This window comes from Lissotriton helveticus, chromosome 10 (assembly GCF_964261635.1).
Source record: "Lissotriton helveticus chromosome 10, aLisHel1.1, whole genome shotgun sequence".
Classification (NCBI taxonomy): domain Eukaryota; kingdom Metazoa; phylum Chordata; class Amphibia; order Caudata; family Salamandridae; genus Lissotriton; species Lissotriton helveticus.
Window position 1 is genome coordinate 125,825,986 of NC_136071.1, and position 27,757 is coordinate 125,853,742.

Here is a 27,757-nt window from a genome sequence, read left to right on the forward strand (position 1 = left end):
GATACTATTAGCACTCATGGCATTTCTCCTCATGATTTGTGCTTACTACAGGTAAGTGTGATGTACTCATACATTTAAGTCAGTTTGCGCTCTCTCACAGTTGAGGGGTTTGTTCTTGTTCATGTTGGTCCATGGACTAGCAGGGTGAGTCTGAGATTGCTGAGGTTTTTGAGAAGGGCCATGGAGTTGGGGTCTGTTGTCTCTCAGGTGGAAGTTGAGGTCTCTGAGGATGATGTAGTTGCTTGATGTGATGGAGAGGTGAGCGATGAAGTCTGCAATTGCAATGTGGTTTGCAGAATTCCCTCCAGCCCAGTGGACGGTAAGTACCCTTTAGGGTAGTGTATTTTGAAGTTTAAGTGTTCCATGACGTTGATATCTGAGTCCGTGGAGGTGGTGCAGTGGACCATGTTTTGTGGATGATCGCGAGCCCTCCGCTGGGTTTGTGAGTAATGGTCTTGGTGTATGATTTTGAGGGCGGGCAGGATGGCCACAGCGATGTCCGGATCGGATGCTGGGTTTAGCCAAGTTTCAGCAGAGTGAAGCTGGCACTGGCAACAGGAGCTGGCAGCAAACAGGCAGTAGCCCAGGTGCCTTTCAATGCAGTTGCACAGTAGCCTACATTAAGTAGGCCCTGAGATGGGCAGGGCTTCGGCAAATATGAAATGGGAGAGCGGGAAACCTGGAAGCGGCAGTGAAACTAGACTGCAACAAGCTGCAATGAGCAAGAGAACAGCAGAGCTAGGCCTTCTCAATAAAAAAAAAATGCAGAACACCCTTTTCTAACAATACATTGCCTAAATTAATAATCTGAGGAACAAACCTATACAAAGAGGAGTTAATTTAAAATGCAAGACAAGAGCCAGGGATGGTTATTATTTGGGGTAGTAATCAGATTTTAAAGTTCAGCGATAGACTGTCTTTAGATGTAATAGGGTGTTTTTATGGTTCATGGATGGGTAGTTTACAATTAAAATATGTTAAGTTTAAAAATAAATGTAATTAAACTAAGAGTCATTTGGGGTAGGTTGACCAGGAAATCACATATAGTTTAGGTCTCCATGCCTAGAGGAAATAGAAGAACATAGATGGGCACTGAATATATGATTCGCTGAAAAGAAGATGATTGCGTGCCGACAGTCTGTATGGAAATGATTCACTCCTGCAATGGAAAGAAGTTTAGGCAACATTTTAGATAGATGCAGCAAGTGTATGACACGTGGGTGTACCAACACCACACACACCCGCCCATATCAAACACAGAAGTCTGCATACAGACAGTGGTGGGGGGGGGGGTGATTACATGGCTCCATCTCCCAAACCGAGCGGGCAAATTAAAACCGTTGATCAAAGAGAGACAAAAATGGGAAACTGGTTGTGGTTATTGCTTCACGAATAAAGACTGAATGAAGGGATTGGGACATATACAAACAGCTACGAGCAATGCATTCAGTTCAACTTTCTACACAGACGTATGTCATCCCAGCTATCTCCAAAAAATAGGCCCACAGAATCCTACAGAATGCCCCTAATGCAATGGTGCTGATCCCAGTTATTTACATTTTCAATGGAACTGCCCACAGGTAGCTGAATATTGAAGACAGGTAGTACACCAATTCCAAACTGGATTGCGGGGTGCACTAAGTTTAACACCCCAGGCCAGCTTGCTGGGGATAGGAACGTCCTGCACAAAAAACAAGACGAAAAAAAACATTTATTAATTTGGCCCTGTTGCTGGCAAAACGGCAGGTTGCGATAACTTGGGTGAGCCCCAGAACTCCCAAACTGGCCTAGTGGCTTAAGGATCTGGGATGTGATGCCTGGCTGAGGAAATACGAATGTAGATGGTGAGAAGAAATGCCAAGCTGGCTGGGAACATCGAAACATGATCCACAATGTCTACATTATGATACCCACTGGATGAGCACCCACCTTGAGAGTTACAGACACGCATAACATGTCACAGTATTATTATCATGTATCAGTTGTCTATGCTCGATTGATCAACTGCTACAGATGCATTTACGTATGAAATAATTTGATGAAAAAGCCATTATTGACTCACGTTTACAGTTGGATTTTATAAACAATATATTTTGTTTGTATGTCAATTAAATTGATTTAAAAAAATAAAAATATTGCAAATAATTTAATTTACATGTAAAATATTATGAGGGTCTTTTTAAAAAACTAATATGAAATGAAAGTTAAAATGGGGGTGTACCCTGACTGGCCAAGATGGTGGAAGCCTCTACCTGAGCTCCAGTCGACCCATTTGCTAAATCCCCTGAAGGGACAGCTTTAGCACTGGTGGCGTCCTGTGGGACAATGTTTGTTCGCGCCCACAATGACCACGTCTGCCATGGATGCCCTCACTACCACCATTTAACAGTGCCCCTCCAGTCACCATAACCACTCTCTCTCAGCTTTATTTAGTTTTATAGCACCACTCATGCCAGTGTAAGGTGTCAGATCACTTTACATCACACATACATTGCCCAGAGGCAATCATACGTGTGTAAATCAGTGTATAGGAAATGTTACATAGAACAGAGGACTACAAGGTGTAGGAGTCACATGTCATTCATACTGGTAGTCAGTATACTTTATGTGTCCTTGGTCTGGAAAAGCATTAATTTAGAATTTAAAACGTAACACTATTATTAAGGGTTCTCTTTAATAATAAGAATTGATTTCTACCTAAATTAACCTGTTTTGCAAGATCAGGATAATGAAAAACTGGGCTAAAACACATATAGCTCAAATATATGCCTTGCAGTTTGCATGCAGCTCTTTGATGACACGTAATAGCTAACAGTTCTATATTAGGATTTTAACTTATAAACTGCAAATAACAAAAGGATCTCTCTTACAAAAGCAGTAACCCACTGACCTATTTACAGTATATGCACTTTGTGATCTGCATGGTAAATGTTCTTTTCAGCAGGCTTATGAACCCTCTGCACTGCCTTATGATGAGTCAAAATTTCCACTGGACAAAACTCCAATCTCTCTCCAGGAAGAACATTAATCACCGGAGTTATCTTGACATTTTTATTGATACCTGAAAATTGCTGGAGCCAAGGAACATAGCAGCAGGTGCCTTTAACAAAATAATATACTTGCAAACATGGTGCCCCCATGCGGTGGCACCGGTCGCACAACCCTAGAGCCGGCCCTGATCGCCTGTAATCATGGTTGCTGGTACTGTCTTCGCCTCTTGTGGTGTGGGCACTGCTGCAGGGAAGACTTGCGAAAACTTGGATGTTGAAATTGGCATTATATATATACATAAGCGGCGTTCATTTGTGTTTACTGTACCCCTTGTTGTAAGCAGAACGAATATCGCTAAAAAACTGACTGTGTTATCCCGCTAGCATAGACCCATGCGCACACGTACACACAGCCATTTTAGGTATCATGGTCTCCCAGTTTGCGATCGATCACCAGCGCCCCTTCCCTGACCCTGCAAGCTTCCCCCATGCACCCTGACCGCCCCCGCTATCACATGCACAAGTCACGAGCCCTCCCCTCCCGTATGACTCTGTCTCTGAGAATCGCACCCCGCGCCTGACCAACACCTCCTGTCCCTCCATGAATACCCCTCCTTTGATGACCTCTTCCTCTGAACCTAATTGTTTGCACGGACCGCTGGTCATCCCTTAGCCCGAGGATGCAGTTTATTGCCCACTACTGTATGCACTCGCCTCTCTTGAAAGGAGCCACTATTGATCATGACCACCCCACCCCCTGAGATTCGATCAGGAGCACACATTCCAACGGAATCAACAGCACACTCAGTTGCATGACAGCCCCCTCCTATTGTATGGAGGATAAGGGCCCCTACTGTAGCCACGTGTTGGAATATCTTTGTACTTTACAATGTCCTGATTGTAATGGAGGATGTGTGTGTGTCATAAACCTGTGTATAAAAGACGAAGCCTCAGAGAAACTTGTTAGAGCACCTCCCGAAGACACTATGCGAGCGTCCCAAATGACATGCTCTCCTCTGGAGTAATAAACTCTGTTCTTGTTTCCTGCCTCCAGCGCCCGTCTCTTTATTTGGTAATTATTCAAGATGGAAAACGAAGAGTCGCCCTGCACCAGCAGCCTGGGCATCGGGTGCGATATGGGCTGACTTTTCAACAATTGGCGTCCCAACGCGGGGTCCATCAGCGACATAAGGTCCGGTAAGAGAGGTCCAGACGATGGGGTGAACATCTAAATGATTGGAGTATACCTGCCTTGAGAGGGCCCTCGTCCGGCTGCCGATTGAATGAACTTCACCGATTCCGAACGGACCTCTCTCAAGTGACCTATTGTCCTGACTGGAATCCCACAGGACTGCTGCGGTAAAAACATGGAGAAAAGAGACCGATCGGGCGCTGGAACAAAGGAAGGCGAAGAACTGTCCACATGGTCCGGTCCGGGTAAGGTCGTGACACACGACAAATCGCGAAATTGATTGATTGATTGTTTGAAAATACTAGTATTACTTATTGATTGCTTCTGAGAGATTCTCTATTTGCAAACAAGCACAGAGTCGCCATACTCTGTTTAGTCTTTGCAGATAGTGAAGGATAGGTAATGCAGACTTTTGTCCCATTGTAATCCGTCATACCTATTTTTCTCCCCATTGATTGATTGATTGAATCGAGCATTGAATTGTTCGAAGTTGGTTCTCTTAAGGATCTTCTCTGCCTGCAAACGGGGAAGAATAGGAATATTCTCTCTCCCTTTGCCGATAGTGAAGGGTAGGTAACGCAAACCTTTAACACGTCGTACCTATTTCATTCCTCATTGATTGATTGATTGTCCGAACATTGACTGTTTGGAATTGGTTCTTTTTGGAGGTGTTCTCTATTTGCAAAACAAGCACAGAGTCGCCATGCTCTGTCTAGTCTTTGCAAATAGTGAAGGGTAGGTAATGCGGACCTTTGTCCCTGTTGTAATCTGTCATGCCTATCTACTCCCCACTGATTGATACGCCAGTCTCACCCTGGCCATTTACTAGAGGAAGGTCATCTGGCCCGACCAGAGAGCACCCCTAGTGAAAAGGACATATATAAAATAATAACGAAGTGATCACTATACCCTGTTAACAGAAACTTTAGCATGAAACAACCTGGAAAGAAAGGAATAGGAAAACGAAAATCAGTAGGCCACTGATGAACTTTTTATTAAATAACGAACAAGGAAACGATAACAATACTTAATGATAAAACCTATTATTGTCCTAGAAACAAGAAACGTTAGAAATAAGCCCGTAATAAGAAACCTGAAAACAGTAAGAGAAACCAAGCGTGACATTGCAACGGTCACAAGGGCAACGAGGTTTCATTGCCCCTCACTGCCCCAAACATGTCTGTCCCACTGCCTGCCACGCCCAAATAACGGCAACTTGGGAAAGATACAAGTCAGCAGACATCCGCCCCATTCTGGAAACTTCCAAAGTGCAACAGGGTTGCGGCTACGCCCAGCCGGAAACAACACATATAGGGCGGGTCCTGCTGCCAACCGTCGACAGGAGATCATCACGTAGGGTGTAGCCGGAGGAGAGGCCGAGGCCGAGGCCAACGGGACCCGGCCAGGGGGATTGCTACGACCACCCTGGAGAGTTGCAGGGGAGGGAATGTCCGTGTCCTCGACCCTCCCCTCCCTCTCCCTGTCCGGCCACCATCAACCAGAGGCCGAGGCCGACGGGATCCGGCCGCGGTGGCGGTAACACTGGAGAGTCGCAGGTTGTCCCTCTCTCTCTCCCAGTCATGGCAAGGAGCGTCTGGCCGCCATTAACCAGAGGCCCGGCCCGAAGACGGACGGGACATTTCTCTTCTCTTCCGTAATGGCCGCAACAACACTGGGGGGGGGATTTCTTGCACATGCCTCCGACCCCCCCCTCGTCCTCATCGCCTGGTCCGGCCATAACAAATGTCAAGCGAGACGCCGTGGGGTGCACTGGGAGGGAGAGGCGGTGCGTACAAGCCTCTCCCGCCTCCCCAGGTGGAGGCTTCCCAGCTGCACCCTCAGCGCTCCAGGCGCCCGGAAAAGGGTTCTTCCACTGTGGCGATGCTGCAACGCCTCGCCCGGCAGGGTGGAGCCCGTCCGCTCATTTGACCCCGCGATCGCCGGTAGCTGCCGAACTTTCAAAATGGCGATCGACCTGGCAAGAGCGGGCCCAGCATGAGGGAATGGCCCGGTCACTTGTTGACTCCACCACCATAGTTCTCCGCAACCTTGAAGATTCTAGAGGAGCCGCGGGAGTCCCTGACCCCCCCGCAGATACCCCCGATGGGGAATGACTGCCATGATTGCCCACGAAACAATGGAAATGTAGCCGCAGGACGTCGACGCTTCCATGCTGTCGCCAGCCTCAGTTTGAATGACTAGAATCCTGCAGACCACAGTTCGGATCAGTTCCGGTGAAAGCACAGTATGACCCGGTAGGAACATTGTTGCCTCCCTCCCCTTTTGATTGATGGTTCAGACCACCGATCCCTTCTTTTACCCTTTAACGGAACTTTTTGACTGCCAAAAGAAGCTCTGGGCCAACCACGAGTTAGTAGACATTTAGACTATGCCTGGTTCTGCCTGACTGCACCCAAAATGGCGCCGATGCAAATGAAACTTTCAACTCCTTGTTGTACCCCGATTGTTCAGCCCTGGTGTCATGAGATATGTATGGAGGTTTTCTTAACCACATGAATTGATATAGGATGTGTACTGATTACGTGTTCGGACAATTAATGGATTCAGGATGTGTACTGTCAGTTCGGGAAATGAATTGATATGGGATGGGTACTGGTTATAGGTTCGGACAATGAATTGATATTGGATGGGTACTGATTATGTGTTCAGACGGTAAATTGACATCAGATGGGTATTGATTGAACATTCGGACAATGAATTGTTGTTTAAGTTTCGCACATCATGATTATTGAAAGTTGGAAGCCCAACACTTATGACACTCGCTCACACTGAAGTCTCGACATGATTTATTGCGCTTTTCGCACTTTTATTATGAAATAAACGACCACTGACTCCACTAAAGTTTTACTAATAAAGTATCCCCGCATCTACAGTTCCAGCCTGCTCCGTGGCCGGCCCACGGGGTTGTAGGCCCATATTTATGCACCGACATTCTTATTAAAGATTTTTGGAAAAAGCAAACATAGTTGTCACGTGTGAATTGGTAAATTTCGAATAAATGACCACTGTTTAAAGGATTAAAAAATATATAGTACGGAGAAATATTGCAAAAATGAAGGGTCCAAGTTTTCGTTGTGTGCGCTTTTTCTTTTTGTACAGCCAAAAAGCAACCACTAAAGATCCTGGTGTTTAGCCTATACTTTATGTGCTACCTGTATAAAAAGAGTCACACTAACGGTCCACCCGGGCTTGAACGCCCAGTTGGCAGGGACTGCATCCCGTGGAGATAGGCCGAGTATGCAGTAAGTAAAAGCCTTTCTGGGTTTATGCACGCTAAATGTGTCTATCCATGTAGCCCCTGCCCCTTCTTTTTCCCTCTCTCTGCAGGTCGCATCGGAATATCGACCAGTGTATGAAAACGGTGATCTAACGGACGAAGAGACGGGAAAAAGGGTTTGATTATGGTACCTAACCGCAACTAGCAAACCATGACTATTTTCTCTCCCTGAACTTAGCGCCTGGGAGGGCAGCCTGAAGGGAAAACCACAAAATATAACTTCGCTTGGCACCCCGAATAGTACAACTAAAATGACGTGCGCTAATGAATAAGCATCCCACAATTAATTGAATGGGGAAGGTTAAGGAATATTTTGAGGTGAGGTACATTTAAAATCTACTGCATCCTTCTTCGCACCCTCCTAGACATGTAACTTCAAGCTGCCCCATTGTTCTCCAACTGACACCAACCGTTGTCTCAGCCTGGAAACGCATTTGCTAAAAATGACTCGAATAAACCACCGTGAGCATTAGCCCGACCAGGTTAGTTCATGACCAATTGCCCAAGGCGTAAGTGTGTACAATCAAAGCCACCAGTAAGGGCAACCGACGGTTAAAAGAGAAGAAAAAGGTAAAAAGAGCTTAGGATGCTAAAAACGCGCAGCATGCAGAAAGGGATAATTTTGGCCAATATCTGTTTTATGTTTTGTCTTGGATTTTTGTATATACTACATGTATTGTCTCCCTGTCTGAGTTTGTGTGTACGTGATGCATGAATCCTACGTCATCCCTGTGCCTGTGTTTCCGTGTTACTTAACCCCTGTTGTTCTGTGTTGTACGCGCACTGAACGGTCCATTATTATACACATCTCTCTCTCTCTCTCACCCTCTCTCTCCCTCTCCCCATGTCATACGTGTACCGAATGGACCATTTAGGGTGCGGTCTCTCTCTCTCTCTCTCTCTCTCTCTCTCTCTCTCTCTCTCTCTCTCTCTCTCTCTCTCTCTCTCTCTCTCTCTCTCTCTCTCTCTCTCTCTCTCTCTCTCTCTCTCTCTCTCTCTCTCTCTCTCTCTCTCTCTCTCTCTCTCTCTCTCTCTCTCTCTCTCTCTCTCTCTCTCTCTCTCTTTCCAAAAGCCCCGTTTCCTCTTTTCGTGTATAATGACGTTGTGCCTCTCCGGCACAAAAGCATTATTGGATTTTCCTCGAACGCAAAGGTGTTCAGCAAAATTGACCAAAACCAAAACAATTGTGACTTGCCATAATTACTACCTCTCCTTTCTGCAAAACGATAAAACCCGAGTTGGTAATAAAGGAAAGGACAGGTATGACGACGGATGTCCCCTAATCTGGTTTTTCTAAGGGAACTATAACGTCAATGGCCTTCTGTTTCTCAAGCTCGGTAGGAATACGATCCCCAATGCCCGATTGTCCCACCCCCCTGCACTTAAATGTGGATGTCCAGAATACCCCACTTCTCCCGATCGACCCCGGCTCCCTGTCCAAATCGTCCCCTTTCCCCCGATTAACCCCAGCTTCATGTCATCTACCCTCGAAAGCGAAATTGATGACTTTGATTAACGTTCCCTCCCCAAAAAGAGCATGTTTTACGTCCACCCCTTCCCCTTCTTCATGACGATAACGCCCCACTTACAAGGGTTAGCCGACCCCGAAGGGAAATGTAAGAGTGTCGATACTTGGGTTAAAGGGAAGGGCGAGTCTCTACATAAGGACTCGATTTTGAGATTGATATAATACACTGTGTATAAAGGTCCAATTTCTCTCCACGTACGTCACGAATGAGCACCGAACAGAGTTATGAATTCCATAGCAATGCACTCCTACAGACTCCATAAATGACAACTTCTGACTGTGACCGATGAACTTACTCCCCACCTACATAGGATTGGGGACGGAATTGAGATGTATAAATGTCTTCTCCTGCCAGTTTTTCTAAAACTTGTTTTCTACCCATTCAAAGATCCAATTACCGGAGGAGAGGAGCTGGACGTGACGCACAGCCTGGCCACAGATCATGGAACACGTGTGACCACAACCAAAGGTGGAGCCGCAGAGCAATGAGACGCGGGACGAGGCATAACGTTCAAACTCAGCAGATGGAGGAATGAAGGGCTGCCTTGAAGCCCTCGACTCGCTGACCCACTCGTGCCTGAAGTCCCCCGTCCCCTTTTGAGTCCGACTGTTGGGCTCGCCTGCTCGTCGTCTTTCGCTCCCTTGGTCCCTTGGTATGTTCAAAGATCTGGCCCCACTCCGCCCTCTCTTCCCTCGATTATTCAGCAAACTTTTTTCATATAAACTTTGACTATGGACTGGGATTTTGCCACGGAAAAAGAAAGACACGCAGGTGCCCAGCATGAGGCACCCCTAAGAAAATGAGTTAGGAAACAGGACTGTGATCTAACAGCAGAGGACTGATCGCACCCTGCAACGCGTAAGGATGATTCCGAGCTGGACTTATAGCTCCACCGCCGGTGCTCAAAAGTGCCAACGAAAAGAAAAAACGGACTAACAGAGTCTACCAGTAGTGGTTCGTCGTTGAAAAAGACATTTTCACTAAGACCCCCTTCCTGAACTTTCTCTCTCAATTCTTGTTGCTTTCAAAATGTTTTTGGTCACTTAAGTCCAAAGGTCTCATATAGCACTTTTTACTATATGTTGATGTCATTGAAAAGAATGTCAGAACCTGAGTCTACAATATGTCGGAACGTTTTTTCCTGATTGCCCTCGACTACGTGTTATGCCGACCTATGAATAACGCAGCGAATGTAAATTCATATGTACCGTATTCCGCCAATTGTATCGACTGCATATGGCTACACGCAATTTGCTAGCATTCGACGAACGTTATTTCATTGGCCCCACATGACTATATGTACACTCCATCAGTTGGGGTAAACACAAATGTACTACCTATGTTTAAAAGCGGCGACTGTTGAAATTGGCATTATATATATACATAAGTGGCGTTCATTTGTGTTCACTGTACCCCTTGTTGTAAGCAGAACGAATATCGCTAAAAAACTGACTGTGTTATCCCGCTAGCATAGACCCATGCGCACACGTACACACAGCCATTTTAGGTATCATGGTCTCCCAGTTTGCGATCGATCACCAGCGCCCCTTCCCTGACCCTGCAAGCTTCCCCCATGCACCCTGACCGCCCCCGCTATCACATGCACAAGTCACGAGCCCTCCCCTCCCGTATGACTCTGTCTCTGAGAATCGCACCCCGCGCCTGACCAACACCTCCTGTCCCTCCATGAATACCCCTCCTTTGATGACCTCTTCCTCTGAACCTAATTGTTTGCACGGACCGCTGGTCATCCCTTAGCCCGAGGATGCAGTTTATTGCCCACTACTGTATGCACTCGCCTCTCTTGAAAGGAGCCACTATTGATCATGACCACCCCACCCCCTGAGATTCGATCAGGAGCACACATTCCAACGGAATCAACAGCACACTCAGTTGCATGACAGCCCCCTCCTATTGTATGGAGGATAAGGGCCCCTACTGTAGCCACGTGTTGGAATATCTTTGTACTTTACAATGTCCTGATTGTAATGGAGGATGTGTGTGTGTCATAAACCTGTGTATAAAAGACGAAGCCTCAGAGAAACTTGTTAGAGCACCTCCCGAAGACACTATGCGAGCGTCCCAAATGACATGCTCTCCTCTGGAGTAATAAACTCTGTTCTTGTTTTCCTGCCTCCAGCGCCCGTCTCTTTATTTGGTAATTATTCAAGATGGAAAACGAAGAGTCGCCCTGCACCAGCAGCCTGGGCATCGGGTGTGATATGGGCTGACTTTTCAACATGGAACCCTCCTGCCAGTCCCTACATTGAGTTGGAAGGAGGCTGGTGGTTGAGGACTGGATCATGAGGGGCTGGTGTACTGGCGGCCGCAACTCATATAATAGCTGGAGCGCAGGTTGCTGGCTGATGACAGCAGCAGCTGTGCACAAGCAAGACTCCCCGGGCGGAGGGGATTTAGCGGGGGCATACACAGGGGTATCAAAGACTGGGCATGGGCCAGTACAAGAGGGCCACCCCAGGTTGGGGCCCAGGCAAATTGGTGGCAAGACTACAGCACCAGAGACTGACTGTGGACCAGTGGGTTGGCCTTGGAGACCCTAAATGTCTGCGTCATTGACTGGTTCCCATGAGCAGGGGTGGTGGCTCGGTGCAGGGAGACCCTGCGGAGCTGCTACGATCGGGTAGCCCACTTGGAAAAAGCCCACCTGCAGTGTGGTGGGTTGCCCCTTTGCTTGGTTGTGGGCCCGCACACGCTCTGATCGCGGACTGCTCTGGAAGGGGCCTCCTCCCTATGGTATTTGATACAGCAGGGAATTCCCTCAGTACTGTACTGTGAAGAAGCAGAGGAGGGGCTCATGTGCCCCAGGGCTTAGGGCCTTGTGTTCAACATTAGGAAATTGGCCCCAGATGGGGGAGATCAAGCAACTCACTGTAGACCCCTGGCTACTGGGGGCTTGTGTGTGCAGTTGTTGTGTGAGCAGGTGAGGAGCCAGTTGGAAGTCAGCATTTTAAGGGATATATGCACGTGCGCTAGTCTTGCTGCAGAGATCCTGGAGGTACTTTACTCTTTATCCCTTCACTGGTTGGAGGTGTTGATTACTGAGTAAAGCATGGGCCCGATGCCCTCTCCACTCTGCTGACCTGGCCGAGTCTGTGACCCTTCCCAATTTAAGGAGCAGGAGCCAGGCCCACCTCCTCGCAGTCACCGAGATTGATAGGTCAATAGTCCTGGTGTCAGACTCTCACAGGGCCTCCCAGGTGTGGGATTCATCCTTGCAACCAAACGATACAGGTGATATCAGTGACATTCTGCAAGCCATTCAGGCCTCTAGGTCTTGGAATCTATGACTGGTGAAGTTAAGATGGAGGTCACCTGATTTACCAGGACCTCCATAACGTTGTCAATAGAATCTCAGAGTTGAAGGGATGTATTTCTGAGCCCGAAGATACAGTGCAGAAGTTCAACAGTATTGAAGCTGTCAACAGCATCCAAAACCCTAGTGGACTAAGTCGACAATGCTGGGAAAAGGGCACAGAGAAACAAGTTGTTTTTGTTGGGATTCCTGAGGAAGTGGATTGACCAACCCCAGAGAAGTTCTTGGGGCAGTGCATCTCAACTTGGATGCCCATGGATCGCCTTTCCAGCTGCCTTATCACAGAGTGGGCCCATAGTTCACTGAGGGGTAGGGTGCTGCTGGGTCCCTCCCCCACGTGGCCTATGATCTCAAGGCTGCTCAACTACAAAGACAGAGACGCAATCCGTCAGAAGCTACGAGCAATGGAGGATCTTGTGCTTCAGTCTAATCGCATTGTAATCTTTGCTGATTACAGACAACAGGTGCAGCGCCAATGGAAATCCTATGGTGTCGTTAAACAAACACTTATGCTATTGTACTCCTCAAGGTGACTCATGACTCTAAATCAGTCTTCTTTGAATCACCCAAGGCATCCAAGGACTGGGTGACCAAGCACTGAGCAGTCAAATGAAACCCAATCCCACCTTGGAGGGCTTCAGAACCCCACGCTTCGCCAGGGGAAGGGGACTGGGGCAGTGGGCTTCGAAAACATCGCGGGGCAGATTTACAAGCCCCATGTGCCACCGGTGCATCACGTTGTGTGACGCACCGGTGGAGCAGCCTGCTAAAGGATATTTACAAGCACAGGTAAAGTCACTCTGCGTGACTTAACCTGTGCTTGTAAATATCACCCCTGTTCACGCAACACTTTGCGTGTTAGGGGCGGGACATGGGTGTTGCTGTGGGAGTTCCCACCCAACACCCATGTCCACTGATGCATTTCCAGATTTACGAGAAATCGTAAACCTGGAAATGCGTCAGTTTGCTGCGCCACCATAGGGGTGGCGTAGTCAAGCGAAACGAGGAGAAATGTTTTCATTTCTCCTCGTTTTTTTCCTCTTGCAATGTGTGCTGCATTCTACAGCACACATTGAAAGAGGAAAATGCCTGCAGCGATTGTTTTTGTGCAGGAAGGGGCCCCTTACTTCACAAACGCATTCTCCCCATGGCGCAGGCATCCTTGCACCATGGTGCAAGGGTGCCTGCACTGGTGGATGGCAGCTGTTTCTGCGCCAGCGCAGGGGAAATCACAGGAATGCGACATATCATTGTAGATATGTCGCATCTCTGTGCTCTGAAAGTGCCACAGCCAAAAGGCGTGTGGTGCCGTGCTGCGGCACTTTCTCGTAGATCTGCCCCGCAAGTCCACCAGGAGATGCAGCCCCACCAATAAAACTCCTGATTTCTCTGATCCAGGGGATGACTGGTGATGGGCTGAATAGAGCTGATACCTCCCGCATTCCAGACCAAGAAGCCAACAGGCTGTGCTGGAGAGGGCCCACCAGCTTAACTGTACTTGTGCTTGTCTAAAGCTTTATATGCCAGCAACACTGTAGCCTAAGATTTTATTGTCTGTTTCTGGCAGGGGGTTGACTGGGAGATTGGAACGCAGGTTTCTGACAGAATACCCACCTAGTTTGTAGATTGCTTTAATGCCAGGGCAACAGATGCTTCTGGGGTGGAAGTATGGGCTGGGAGGTTGTCGGGAGGAGTCCTTGGGTATTTATCTCGAGACTTGTTCATTGAGTTTCAGTACCAAGCTGCTACTGTCTCATTATGTTATACGTCACACACATGGGAGTACACCACATATGCCTACAACACCCACCATGGGCGGAGGTGCTGATTCTTTCTCTGCACCACAAGGCACAAACTTACAGGTATGACCTGGAACATGAACAACCCAACCATATTAAAAGAAGGGTGGATCTCAAATGTGTGCTCTAACAGGTGCTGGCTGTCCTCATGCTGCAAGAAACCCACCTATTTGTCTTGTAGAAGCCTACATGAAATCAAAAACAGACTCCATAAGCTCACATGAAAAAGGCTATGTATTGATGTGACACAGAGGCAGCTGATTTCAGGCAAGTGGCCAAATATGAGAAACTCAACACAATCTCTTATGCCTGTAAACCACAAAAGTCGTCTCATTATATGTCACAAGAATAAAAGAGTTTCTCTGCTGCTATGGACAAATACATCACATGTCCATGAAACAGCCAGTTAAGGCTACACAACTATTATATACAGAGCCCCACATAATCAGATTATAACAGTGGTGTATTTCCAAGCCTATGCAAAACAATAAACCAATCAGAGGTGGATGCTTTGTCTCATCCATATTTAGTGTGCTAACAGGGGCTAACAGTCCCTGTTGTTGGGCGAGCATGCAATTGCACGTCACAAGGGCTGTCCTTAAGCAAGCCTTGCATCATACTGCGTTACAAGTTATTTACTTTAGCAAAGCACATCAATTCACAAAGGATCAAAATATAAGCTGTGAATGTTCTACAGGCCTTATCATCATTGAATATCACAGAACTGAGCAAGACAAAATGGATTGCATGCACGACACAAAAAACATGATTCCACAGTCTCTAGGTGTCCTTTTCTTGCCTGGTTCGGACTTAGATTAATTATGGGGATAGGTCTATCTAGGGCTGGATGGAGACGAGAATGTCCTTTATGGATGTTTCCAGCTGCCATCATGTCTTCCACCTCAGTCATTTCTCTTGCCCCATCTCCCTCACCTTGGGTTGTTTTGTTCCAACTCCTTCTTCAGTGCTGGGCGCAAGGTGGCTGGGTTAGACAAAAAACACAAAAATGTAATTGGCGAAGAGTGTCATCTTCACCTGTCCATCTCTTTTCTCCAGACCGGTGATCGCCGGATTAGTCTCGATATACTGGAACAATGGCTCCAGCGTCACAGCAAATATTGTAGGGGAGAGAGGGCAGCCCTGGCATTTCCCTTGCACATAGAGTCTGAGAGGTAAGATTGTATTCAGATTCTAGTGGATGGCTTTGCATAGCTTGCCAAGATAAAGGTCTTCCTTTGAGGTCCAAGTGTTATCTTGTCTAGATATTTAGTCAAGCAATTCCAGTCAGGACGATTGAATGCCTTCTCCACGCCCAGCAAGAGAAGGAGGACCTGCATGTTTGTGATTGTGGCTTTGTCAATTATGTTGACTGCTAATCTGATTTGGTCCCACGTGTGGCAATGTCTGATGAACCCCGACTGGTATGTGGATATCAGGTTTTCCACACCACCTTCAACCTATTGGTTAAGATTTTCTGTGTAGATTTTCACATCACTATTGAGGATGGCTATTGGGCCCACACTCTAGAGGATCTTTTCCTGATTTTGCTATTAGTGTAAGGAGGTATTCCATCATTGAGGGGGTGACTTTGTGGGTAGTCAGGAAGGACATACAAATATTGACCATATAGGGGGGGCAGGGGCCCCAGGAAGGCTTTGTAAAAAGAATTAGGATATCCATCTGGACCTGGGGCCTTATTGTTGTAGCGATACAAAAAGGGATGATGGACGGAGCGCTTGAGCAAATCAAACACTCACCCCCAGTCAACTGATCTGGGTTTAATCCATCACCATTCTTTAGCCCACTCAGCCACCCCATTTCAGACATGGCCATATGCAAATCAGTCTGACCCTGTGCCTCATGGGAACAGTCCAGCCCGAACTGCCAAGCCATGTCTTCCATGGACCGGAAACAAGCATCCTGGGACCGGTTTCGGATTCATAATCCTCATCAGACAGGCTATCTTGAATCCAGTGGCCAAGTGAGCAAGGGACTCACGTCTGAGCATACCCTGCCACACTTAGGGCGAACAAAGCGATACAAAAGGGGATGATGGACGGAGCGCTTGAGCAAATCAAACACTCACCCCCAGTCAACTGATCTGGGTTTAATCCATCACCATTCTTTAGCCCACTCAGCCACCCCATTTCAGACATGGCCATATGCAAATCAGTCTGACCCTGTGCCTCATGGGAACAGTCCAGCCCGAACTGCCAAGCCATGTCTTCCATGGACCGGAAACAAGCATCCTGGGACCGGTTTCGGATTCATAATCCTCATCAGCCAGGCTATCTTGAATCCAGTGGCCAAGTGAGCAAGGGACTCACGTCTGAGCATAACCTGCCACACTTAGGGCGAACAAAGCGATACAAAAGGGGATGATGGACGGAGCGCTTGAGCAAATCAAACACTCACCCACAGTCAACTGATCTGGGTTTAATCCATCACCATTATTTAGCCCACTCAGCCACCCCATTTCAGACATGGCCATATGCAAATCAGTCTGACCCTGTGCCTCATGGGAACAGTCCAGCCCGAACTGCCAAGCCATGTCTTCCATGGACCGGAAACAAGCATCCTGGGACCGGTTTCGGATTCATAATCCTCATCAGCCAGGCTATCTTGAATCCAGTAGCCAAGTGAGCAAGGGACTCATGTCTGAGCATACCCTGCCACACTTAGGGCGACCAAGCAATACAAAAGGGGATGATGGACGGAGCGCTTGAGCAAATCAAACACTCATCCCCAGTCAACTGATCTGGGTTTAATCCATCACCATTCTTTAGCCCACTCAGCCACCCCATTTCAGACATGGCCATATGCATATCAGTCTGACCCTGTGCCTCATGGGAACAGTCCAGCCCGAACTGCCAAGCCATGTCTTCCATGGACCGGAAACAAGCATCCTGGGGCCGGTTTCGGATTCATAATCCTCATCAGCCAGGCTATCTTGAATCCAGTAGCCAAGTGAGCAAGGGACTCATGTCTGAGCATACCCTGCCACACTTAGGGCGTGTGGCAGGGTCCGAGCGTTACACTATCGTCGGGACACCGCGCTGGAAGAATAGGTTGATGGCGAGCTGACGCCAACCGACAAAACGCTCGGAGATCAGCCACAGAAGAGTTCAAAAGGAGCATCTGGTGTTTACCTTTTTTAATTCACCTCCTTAACAATTTCACTTTTTCACCCCTCACTACACAAAAACAACCAGCTCCGATGCAATTGCAGGCGTCGCAGCACACCTAAGTGGCACTCGGTCACTTGGGTGGGCCCCGATGATGAAGCATGTCACCGACCAGGTCGGTGAGTGAGGGGTTTCTTAAAAAAGAAATGATTTCTTTTTTCTACCACTTATTCATCTCTTATCTGTTCTAGAACTATTAATATTTCATGTCTTGGGGACTACTCCTGTCATTGTTTTTACTTAGCAGGTCATCATCAGTATAGGCATCAGGTTTAAAAGCTTCAGACAAGGATGTTGGGATGTCCAACTGCTCCCGATTCGCGAACTTTCAACAGTCTTGAAGAACTTCCACGCACTCCAAAGGACCCTACGGTCAGCCCAGCTCTCCTATCTATGGTCCCCCGCATCAGAAAGACCAGATCGGGAGGCCGCTCCTTCTCCTTCTGCGCGGTCAGTGCCTGGAACCACCTTCCGCTCCACCTCAGACAGATAACATCGCTCCCCATCTTCGCAAGAAACCTCAAAACCTGGCTCTTCGACAGACCCTCTTCTTGATGGACTGGAACCTGCGACACCCCCCCCCCCCCCCAATACCCCCAGCGCCTGCTGACCATTACGGGTGAGTATTCACACTTAACAAACACCTGATTTGATTTGATTTGAACTTTCTGTATAAAGTACTAAAGGGAACTTCATTAGAGTGTTCATATGACTACTACAAAAGGAACAATGTATTCTATTGTATTGTAATTGCATTTGTACAGCTATTACTACCCCTGATGAGGCATTGAAGCACTTGGTGGCATTGTGATGAAACATTTTCAAAAGTAAGCTATTGCTCTGAAAATCTCAACTTGTGGGGTTTAACAAGTTCCAAGTGTATCCATTTTTCGCGCAAAAGAAATTCTTCAGATCCTGTGAACATTGTATTGGGCGATACACCTTCCCACTTGATTTAGTTAATTCTAGTCTTTCTCATTCAGAGTTTTTATATATGGTATAAAGTGCCCTCTGTTGCACATTATAAGGATAAAGCTAGTCATTGATGAGCTCATGTAACACTTTTGGCCTCGTTCCTTGATAAGGTCATGGAACTCTGATCAAGAAGCATGAAACACCCTCATAACTGCTTTATGTACTTGCCCATAAAAAAGGCATAAGCCTAAACTTTTTTGTATACTTTAGTGTATCATCCTAATTGGGACGGGTATGCCCAGACGTGGGTCCCATGCTCACTGTCCACTGGAACTAACCTATACCTGGCTGATGAGCCCTAATCAGGGCAACGCTGGTCCCAGATTGTTTGTGCTCTGGTTCAGGGAGGACCTGACCTGGTACTTCTGGCTGCACTATTCTCATTGGAGCAGGGTCAAGACTGATTTGCATATGGCTGGGTCCAGACTGAGGTGGCATGGTGGGCAAAAACCGATGGACTGCAATGCGGCCCAGAGTGATTGCCAGTGGCTGAGATTAATTCAAGCAATCCATCCATCACCTTGGGTTGTCGCATTCTACTGATGTGGGCACACGGACAAACAAGCTGTCGGGAAGTGTAGAGATTGAGCTATACAAATGAGGTGGTGCATAGTCAGTGCACACTATGAAGGAATGCCTTTGGAAGGAAATATAAGGTACCTAGACATCTATACTGAACGTGGGTACTGCACAGACTGCTCCTTACCCCCTCATGAAAATGTGGCCAGGTCCACTGGCAGTATAAGATTTAGCTATAATGTCAAACAATGGCTCTGTCTTAAGTGACGTGCTTTCCAGTAACACAAGGGTGACCTTACTACTGTGCAAAGGAGCACATCTTTTTTCAACAGCTATGCACACAGTCTCTGTCTTCACCAGGTGCTCCCAATTAAGGGTGCTCCTGGGTTCAGCTCCTGAAATCCATTATGGACCCAGGTGGGTCCTACATAGGTACATGAGCATCAGAGCATTCATATTTTCAAGATAACCCCTATCTAAAAAATCCCCATCTAATTTATATAAATGTATCTCATGTGGATAACCTGAAAATATAGCATGGATTTGCCCTTGTGAGCCCAAGATGACCACCCGCACTCCAGGCCGAGGCAACAGATGTGCTGGTCTGGGGTACCAACAGCTGGGACTACCAGCTTGTTGCTTTAGCTTCTGAACTTACTTTATCTAGGGCGGCAAAGTCCCTGCACCAGCCCTGCAGCTTCTCATCACAACCCTCCACAAAATAATCAATGCTGCCTTATGCCTGTGTACCGGTAGTCACCCCCGCCATGCTCTGATGGAGCCGCTGCGGCCTGGCTTCTGGCTTGTCCTCAAGATGCAGGAAATTGAACAGAATGTGGGGACTCCCAAGCACCCCCTTTCCTCCCGTGTGTTGTGGTCGCGAGATGATGTAAAGACCACATTGTGAAAGAAACAGGAAGTGTTTGAAATATACCCTTACAAACCCAAGCCCAGGAAACCTATGTATTTAAGACCGCAAACACAACCACAGTGGCTTGATTTTGGGAGCACCATATGCGCCCTTGGCAGCGGTGCCAGTGAGTGGCACTGGGTAAAACAGGCCTGAATTCAATTTTGCAGGTGTCTAGTTTCCAGGTTCTGCATTTGAAAGCTTTTGTGGGAGCAGTATCAGATTCCAGGAGACCACGACTGGCTCGCACGAGAAAACCGAGTGAAACGTGACCTCAGGAGACCTGGAATGAAGCATAACGGGCCCGTAAATACCAGGGTTTCCCTGATAAATGATCATGTCCCCGACCTGCAGTGACATTTCTCTAAACTTTTAATTTCCTGAAGGCATAAGTCATCAAATTGAAAACAATTTTTGATAAAAAAAATAGTTTCGATTTAGAAATAGTTTGACTAATCCTTGAATATTATTTTTAAAAAAGAGACCCGTGGACTTTTGCAATGTGCTAGAAAGGCTTCTGTGTGCACCACAACATTATTATTCGTATTTTTATTATTAGTAGTATTATTGGAATTATGAATAATGCTGTTATTATTACAATCGCTATTATTATAACTGGCAGTATCTAACCGCCTTACAAACTATTGTACCATGTTCTGTTGTTGCAGGCATAGTCGGACGTCAGAACTTCATTGTCATAAGTATAATGTCAGTAACTTCTTGTAATAACGTAGGGCCTCATTTAAGAAAAGTGTTGCATTGCTGCGGTAAAACAGCGATGAAACACTTCTCAGTGCACCCTCCTTACGACACCATGGATGTGCTGTATTTACTGTACGGCATTCCATGTTTCAAGGATTGACAGATACGTCAGGAACACCGACGTATCTGTCGGCGCAAAAATTGCACATTGCTGTATTGTGTCTGGAAACAGACGCAACTCCAACAATGCGCCATTTCACATGGGGCAAGCCCCATGTCAAAATGCCTGCGTCACCCCTTATGCCTGCTACAAGCAGGGGTAAGTATTAGAGGCAGTGAGGACGTGGAAGTGTTGCAGTGAAATCTTGTGGTATATAAATAAATAATACCGGATCTATTTTTGGATGAATGAATGAATAACAGATAGCTCAATAAAATAAGAGTCAAGATTCGAGGTAGTAGGAGTTTCTGCAGGTTTATTACAGCATAAGGACGGGATCAGGACAACCTGCATAGGATGACCCAGCAGCTGCTGGAGCCGGGTCTGGGATGAGCGCGCTAACTTTTAATAACAATACATTGACTTATATACATAGCGCAAACACATAGCATTACATTGCAGTAGGCGTAGCAGTGGGTGGAGCAGAAGGCGTGACGCGTAGCAGTCGCGAAAGATAACAGTAAAAATAGGTGTAACTGGGAGTATACATAGACATGTGATGCAAACGTAACAGAATATGTCATGAATGGGCGGAAACATAGGAGGGGACTACCTAAGGAGCCGGGACCTTTAATCTAATGGTGCGCGAAAACTGGCAATGACGTGTTACTAGGAGAAGCTGGGGGCTACGAACTCTGTGCTAGGAGCAGAGACTAGAGTCTGGAAGGTCGGAGCGACATGTACCTAAACCCTATCTGGTATCTGGTGTTTAGGGAACATGTTGATATAAACTAGGAGTCATGAGGGGAAAAGCTAACTTGATTCTAAGACTGGACCATGCATTATTCTACATGTAGTGCGTGATGAAGAATATTAAATGACCATTAATACAGTATTTCTCTAACGTGGAGACGAGAAGGCTAGACAATGACGGAAACTATTGATGCAGTTCAGTAGCTTTGGAATGCAGAAGAGGAGGACTGAACTGATAACTGGAACTATAACATACTTTTGGCAGACTCAGAGGCAGAGCCAAGCTGCACCGGGCACTGCGAGGCAGGAAGTAAGTGAAGGGTCGAGGATACAGGTGGGGGCTGTATCGCTCCTCAGCGAGGCTTTCAGGAGACAGGAGCTGAATCTGTGGTCTGGGCCCTTTTGAGGCCTGGAAACGGGGACTTTACAATGGAATAACGTGCACACTGAGAAACGTGGCAACATAACTTTACATAGGCCTGATATTCGTAGTATTCACGAGGACTGGAAACTGGCATACTAGAGGTGGACACAACTGTAATTGCGCCATTAATCGGACATGGGGAACAACATATGCATATTGGTCATGCACACATAACATATGATGGATGAGGCGTAGGGACACAGAACATGGCAAAATTTACTTTTCCACATTCCCTCCTTGTCACTACGTTTCCATCAGGAAACATCAATTTTCATGATACCATCTATCATTTCATACAGTACCATTTGCTCGTCTCGAATTATCCTGGAACGGGATTTAGAACGGGGCTTGGGACTAGGAATACAAGAGGTAGCACACATGCTGCAAATCGCAGGGCCACATTGTATACAGAGGCAGCAGCTAAATATGATCGCTACTGCAATACCTAGAAAGGACAGGACTTTCCATCCCCATGCGGAAATTATATTCCAGAACCAACCGGACCATGTCCAGGTGCCTGGATCTTGATGTAACAGATGGGCAATTTTATGGAGTCTGGTTATAGCTGAATAAACAGACGGCGCGTTATTTGGAATGAAAATGCAGCAACTAGATCCGATGACTCTACAGGCCCCGCCCCTATCGGCCAGTATGACGTCAAGGACGAGACGATTTTGCAAAACGACAAATCTCATAGCAGATTGTTCTTCGGTTAAGTTACCTAGAGCAGAGGCAGTCTCATTTACTACAGCTTCAAGGGTTCTTGTTAACCTACGGATCAGTTTACTATTCTGGACAGGTCCTACAAAGAAGAAGAAACCTTTATTGAAATCTGTATACTGTTCTAGAGTAGTTTCAGTATAATCGACAATTGGGGACTCCCTTCTATGTCTAATGTGTACTAGATGTGTGTTTCTGTGATAATCAGATGGGGCTAGGAAAACAGGTGGCAGTAGGAAAGCAATGTAACAGGTTCCCTCCCAATCGAGGGGCAGACGGACATATGCAGTTTGACCACAAATAAAATAAGAATGACGTGAAGCTTTGAAAACAGATTTCCCACTGTCACTATACTTGACAACAGTAGTACATTCACTATGACCTATATGTACAGAACCATAACTACGGACACATAATTCGCCTTTGACTGGTAATACTGAAATAGCAGGTAAGTCTGGAGTAGTATCAGACTGAACATTCAGGACCATGAAATTCGACGAATAATTACCTAAATTATAAACTTCATTTTCTAGATCTAAACCTGTTCTGTGGGGGAGACCTTGCTTGTCTGGGAAACATGTACTGTTAAGAAAAGACATATCTGTTGAGGATGACGTTAACGTGGACCATGCTCCACACGAACCATTGTGTGAGAATGGATAAGGAAAGAGTGGCAGAACTCCCTTCGAGGTCTGGAAAGGGGGGAGTCGACCACACACCCAACAATTAGTGGCATTGCTGGTCTGGTGTGAATAATGTAACATACGGATAAATGTGTTGTTTCGCATAGCGAGGCGGTAAGAATATTCGTGAGGAGGCAGATCACTAAACGTGTGCTCTACTGTAGTATTAGCAGACATATTTACATGAGGAACTGGAAAATACAGATAGAACGCATAGCTGGTGCAGGAAATCATAATGCTGATGAATAATACAAAACTCAGAAAAACGATACATCTGATTGAACTTTGACTGACTCTCTCACTATGGGGGTCTATTTTATACATGTCAGAAACAGTCTAACCGTTTCACCTAGGGGAGGACTTATACAATCAAACTGACTGACTTATTTTACTAGACCTGAGCTTTAACTTATACTCCTGTTGCGGAGTTTTCTCTACCAAGGGAGGGGTTGTAATAATGTCTTTTGCGGGACAGTCCTTTAAAACAATGTTTTGGCAGTCTTTAGAATCTTGGGAATCCTTGGAAATGTTCTTGGAGACTGGTTTCAATCCATTGAAAAGTTTTACATGAGAAAGATGGACCCACCCCTTCCTGCCTTCCAACTTGACGGCAGTACGGGTGGTCAAGAGGACCTGACGTGGCTCCTTCCAACGTGGTTCCAGCGGACTTGATCTGTCAAAATTTCTGATCATCACCAAGGAGCCTGGAACGATCTCGTGCGGTGCCACCTCGGTTTTGTCTGGAAATGCGGCGGCAACCTGTGAACGACATGAGGTGAGGGCAGACATCAAGGAAGCTAGGTAATCTGTCAGCATATTACATGAAACATCGGTAATACTTCGGGGTCTAGGAGTACCCCACATGTTAGGGGGGCGGCCGAATACGACCTCATACGGGGACAGACCTGATCTGGAATGTGCGACCATGCGCATATAAAACAAAGCGACTGGCAGAGCTATTAGCCAGTCCACACCTTTTTCTTTACAGACTTTGGCAATACGGATTTTCAGGGTCTGATTGTGTCTCTCTACGAGACCGGCTGCTTCAGGATGGCGTACACAATGGAACTTCCACTGGTACCCTAACAACAGGGAAACGTGCTTCATGAGTTCGGATGAGAATGGCTGACCGTTATCAGAATATACGACTCTAGGGAGTCCATATCTAGGGAAGAATTCACGAACCAACTGCTTGGCAGTGGTCGCGGCTGTGTAATCTGGGACTGGATATGCTTCTGTCCACCTGGACAAAGCGCATACAACTACAAGGACATACTTGAAACCTCGACATCGCTCCATCTGAATATAATCCATCTGGAGGACCTCAAAAGGGTGGTCAGGGGGCTGGAAACCACCTTGTTCCACCGGGACACTTTTACCTGGATTAAACTGACAACATATCATACAGGTGCGAACTTTCTGCTTGGCTGCAGCTCGTAAATGCTTGTTGAACCAAATGTTCTGGATACTGTCTAACATAGCTTTTTCTCCTAAATGGGCTGGACTATGTGCGGTATTGATAATGACTTGAACCATAGAATCGGGGAGAAACCATGTGGCTCTACCCTTCGTTAACCATCCTTGATCTGTCTGGACCCCTCCTTGTTCGGACCATTTCTTGATTTCAGAGGGAGTAGCATGTAACTGGATATCTATGACATCTTGTGTAGGGTCCTTAACTGTCATACATGTAATCGGATCCGGAGTATGTGTCATGTTACCTGGAATGTCTGGAGTCTGTGCTGTAAGCTTGGCTGTGCGATCTGCTAGATCATTACCTTGGGAAATAATGTCAGTAACTTTCGTATGTGCTTTGCATTTCATGATAGCAATGGATGTCGGTAAATGTATGGCATCTAACAGGGCTTGAATAAGGAGACCATGCTGAATCTTGGTTCCATGAGAAGTCATGAAACCTCTCTCCTGCCAGAGCACTCCGAAGTCGTGTACAACTCCGAATGCGTAACGTGAATCTGTGTAAACATTTACTTTCTGGTTCTTGGCGTGTATACAGGCTTGTGTCAGAGCGACTAGCTCTGCTGCTTGAGCGGACAGGGTGTCAATACGGTGTGTTTCAATAACTTCGGTGTCAGTAGTCACCGCATACGCGGCGACTAGTTCTCCTGTGCTAGTTCTCATACATGAACCATCCACATAAAGTGTCAGGTCGGAATCTGGTAACGGAATGTCTGTCAGGTCTTGTCTTGGCTTAGTCGTAATGTTAACTACTTCCACACAATCATGTGGGTCTGGATTTGAACTAACTGATGGTAACAGTGTAGCAGGATTCAGAACGTTGCAGCGTCTAATTTCTATGTGTGGCTGGAACAGTGTCAATTCATAACCTGTTAAACGTGCAATTGTCAAGTGCTGAGTTTGTGTTCGGTTTAAAAGAACTTCTACTGAATGTGGAACTTGTACTGTCAGTGAATGTCCTAAAACTATGGAATCACTTTGTCTGATAGCTAGTGCTGTGGCTGCAACTGACTTGAGGCACGCAGGCAACGCCTGGGCGACTGGATCTAATGTGCTCGAAAAATAAGCGCAGGGCTTGTATTGTCCTGCTTGATCTTGTGTAAGAACAGATAATGCTGTACCTTCGCGTTCAGTAACGAAAAGTGTAAAAGGCTTACTGTAGTTCGGTGTGGCTAGAACTGGGGCTTGACATAAAGCTTTCTTTAACTCGTTGAAACTAAGTGTATGGTCAGATGTCCAAGGGAGGACAGTCGATACGGCTGCCTCCTGTGTCGTTAACTGTATCAGTGGCTTGGCTAGAAATGCATACTGGGGAATCCATTGTCTACAATAAGAAGTAAGGCCGATAAAAGCACGTACCTCCTTCTGGGTTCTGGGCTGGGGAAGACTCGCTATTAACTGGATACGGTCGGGTGTCAACTGCCTACCCCTCTTGGACAGCAAGTGTCCTAAGTATACCACTTGCTGGACACAGAATTGAAGCTTCGAAGGTGACACCTTGTGCCCCATCTCGGCTAGAAAATACAGGACTGTCAGTGACGCTCGCTCGCAGTCACGTTCAGAACGGGCTGTGATCAGGAGATCATCGACATACTGGAGCAGGGCAGTGTCAGTTGGCATGTGAATGTTGTCTAGTTGTCTCTTGAGTGCCTGACTGTAAATACTAGGACTTTCTGTGAAACCTTGAGGAGCGCGTGTAAACATATAGCTCCTTCCATTTAAACAAAATCCGAAAAGAAACTGGCTGTCTGGATGAATTGGAACACTAAAAAATGCATTCTTGAGGTCTATGACAGTGAAAAACATGGCTTCGGAATCAATAGCAGTTAACAGGGAAGAAATATCTGGGACAACTGGGTACTGCGGAATAATACATTTATTAAGCTCTCGTAAATCAATCACTAATCGATATACTGGGGGTGCATTTGGATCAGTACGTTTCATGACTGGAATGATCGGAGAATTGCATACATTGGAGTCAGTTTCCACAACTACTCCTTGAGCCATGAGCTCGTCAATAATTTTGGATAAGGCTGCTACAGCCTCAGGTGGCAATCTGTACTGCCTGATTCGGGGTAACACTACACCTGGTTTGAGAGTCACACGATGGGGTGTGATTTGCATGTAACCTACATCAGTTGGACCTTGCGCCCATAAATGCTGTGGAACATTAGACAATCTTGAATCAAAATCTCGTAATACATAGTGACCCTTAAAGTCACGTAGGAACAGACGTATTCCCTCTGGGGAACAGCAAATAACTGCACCTAATTCTTTCAGTGTCTTAATGCCTAACAGATTTTCTGGACATGACTTAGTAAGTAACAGATCAGTAGTACGGGACAATGGACCTACTTCTAGAGTGACTGGCTTTGATATCTCATTAACTATTGGCTTTCCTGAAAATCCAAGGGAAACATTTCTTGACCCTGAGAGCGGAGCCCCTGGAACTTCGGCGTGACTAATTGTGGTCCTACTTGCCCCTGTATCGATCAAAAACTTTCTATCTTTCCCTAATACTTGACTGTGAACATAGGGACCTTCTTGATCTACAGGTATCTCGATGAGAGGCAAGCCTACCTCCCTCTCTAGGCTGTTTCATGAATATGACTGGTACTCTGGATACTCAGACTGCGCATACTGGTACATCTGTGATGTGACATGCTGTGTTGCAGCAATAGGCTGCGGTGCTGTAACTGTCTGTGGTGCATTTTGTGACTGAGGAATCTGTGAAACTTGTTCTTGTCTAGGCGGACGTGGTCTTTCTTTAGTCTTACCAGTAGCTATGTTATGTTTCAGAACTGCACACTCGTTTATAAAATGACCTGGCTGTTTACAATAATTGCAGTTCCCTTTAACGGGAGCTGCAGGATGACTGGCTTGATTCGGACCCCTCTTCTGACTGTCTTGAGGAACTGTTTGTGCAACTAGCACTTTCATTTTCGTGTCTTTCATACGTTTTCTTTCGTGTTCTTGCTCTTCTCTGATTCTATTCTGGTGGTACTGGAGCATCTGGAGCATCTGGGACGGGGTATTAGCTTGCCAGGTGCTTTCGACTTTCAAAACTCGATTTTTAATTTGTGGACTTGAATTCTCGACTAATTTAGT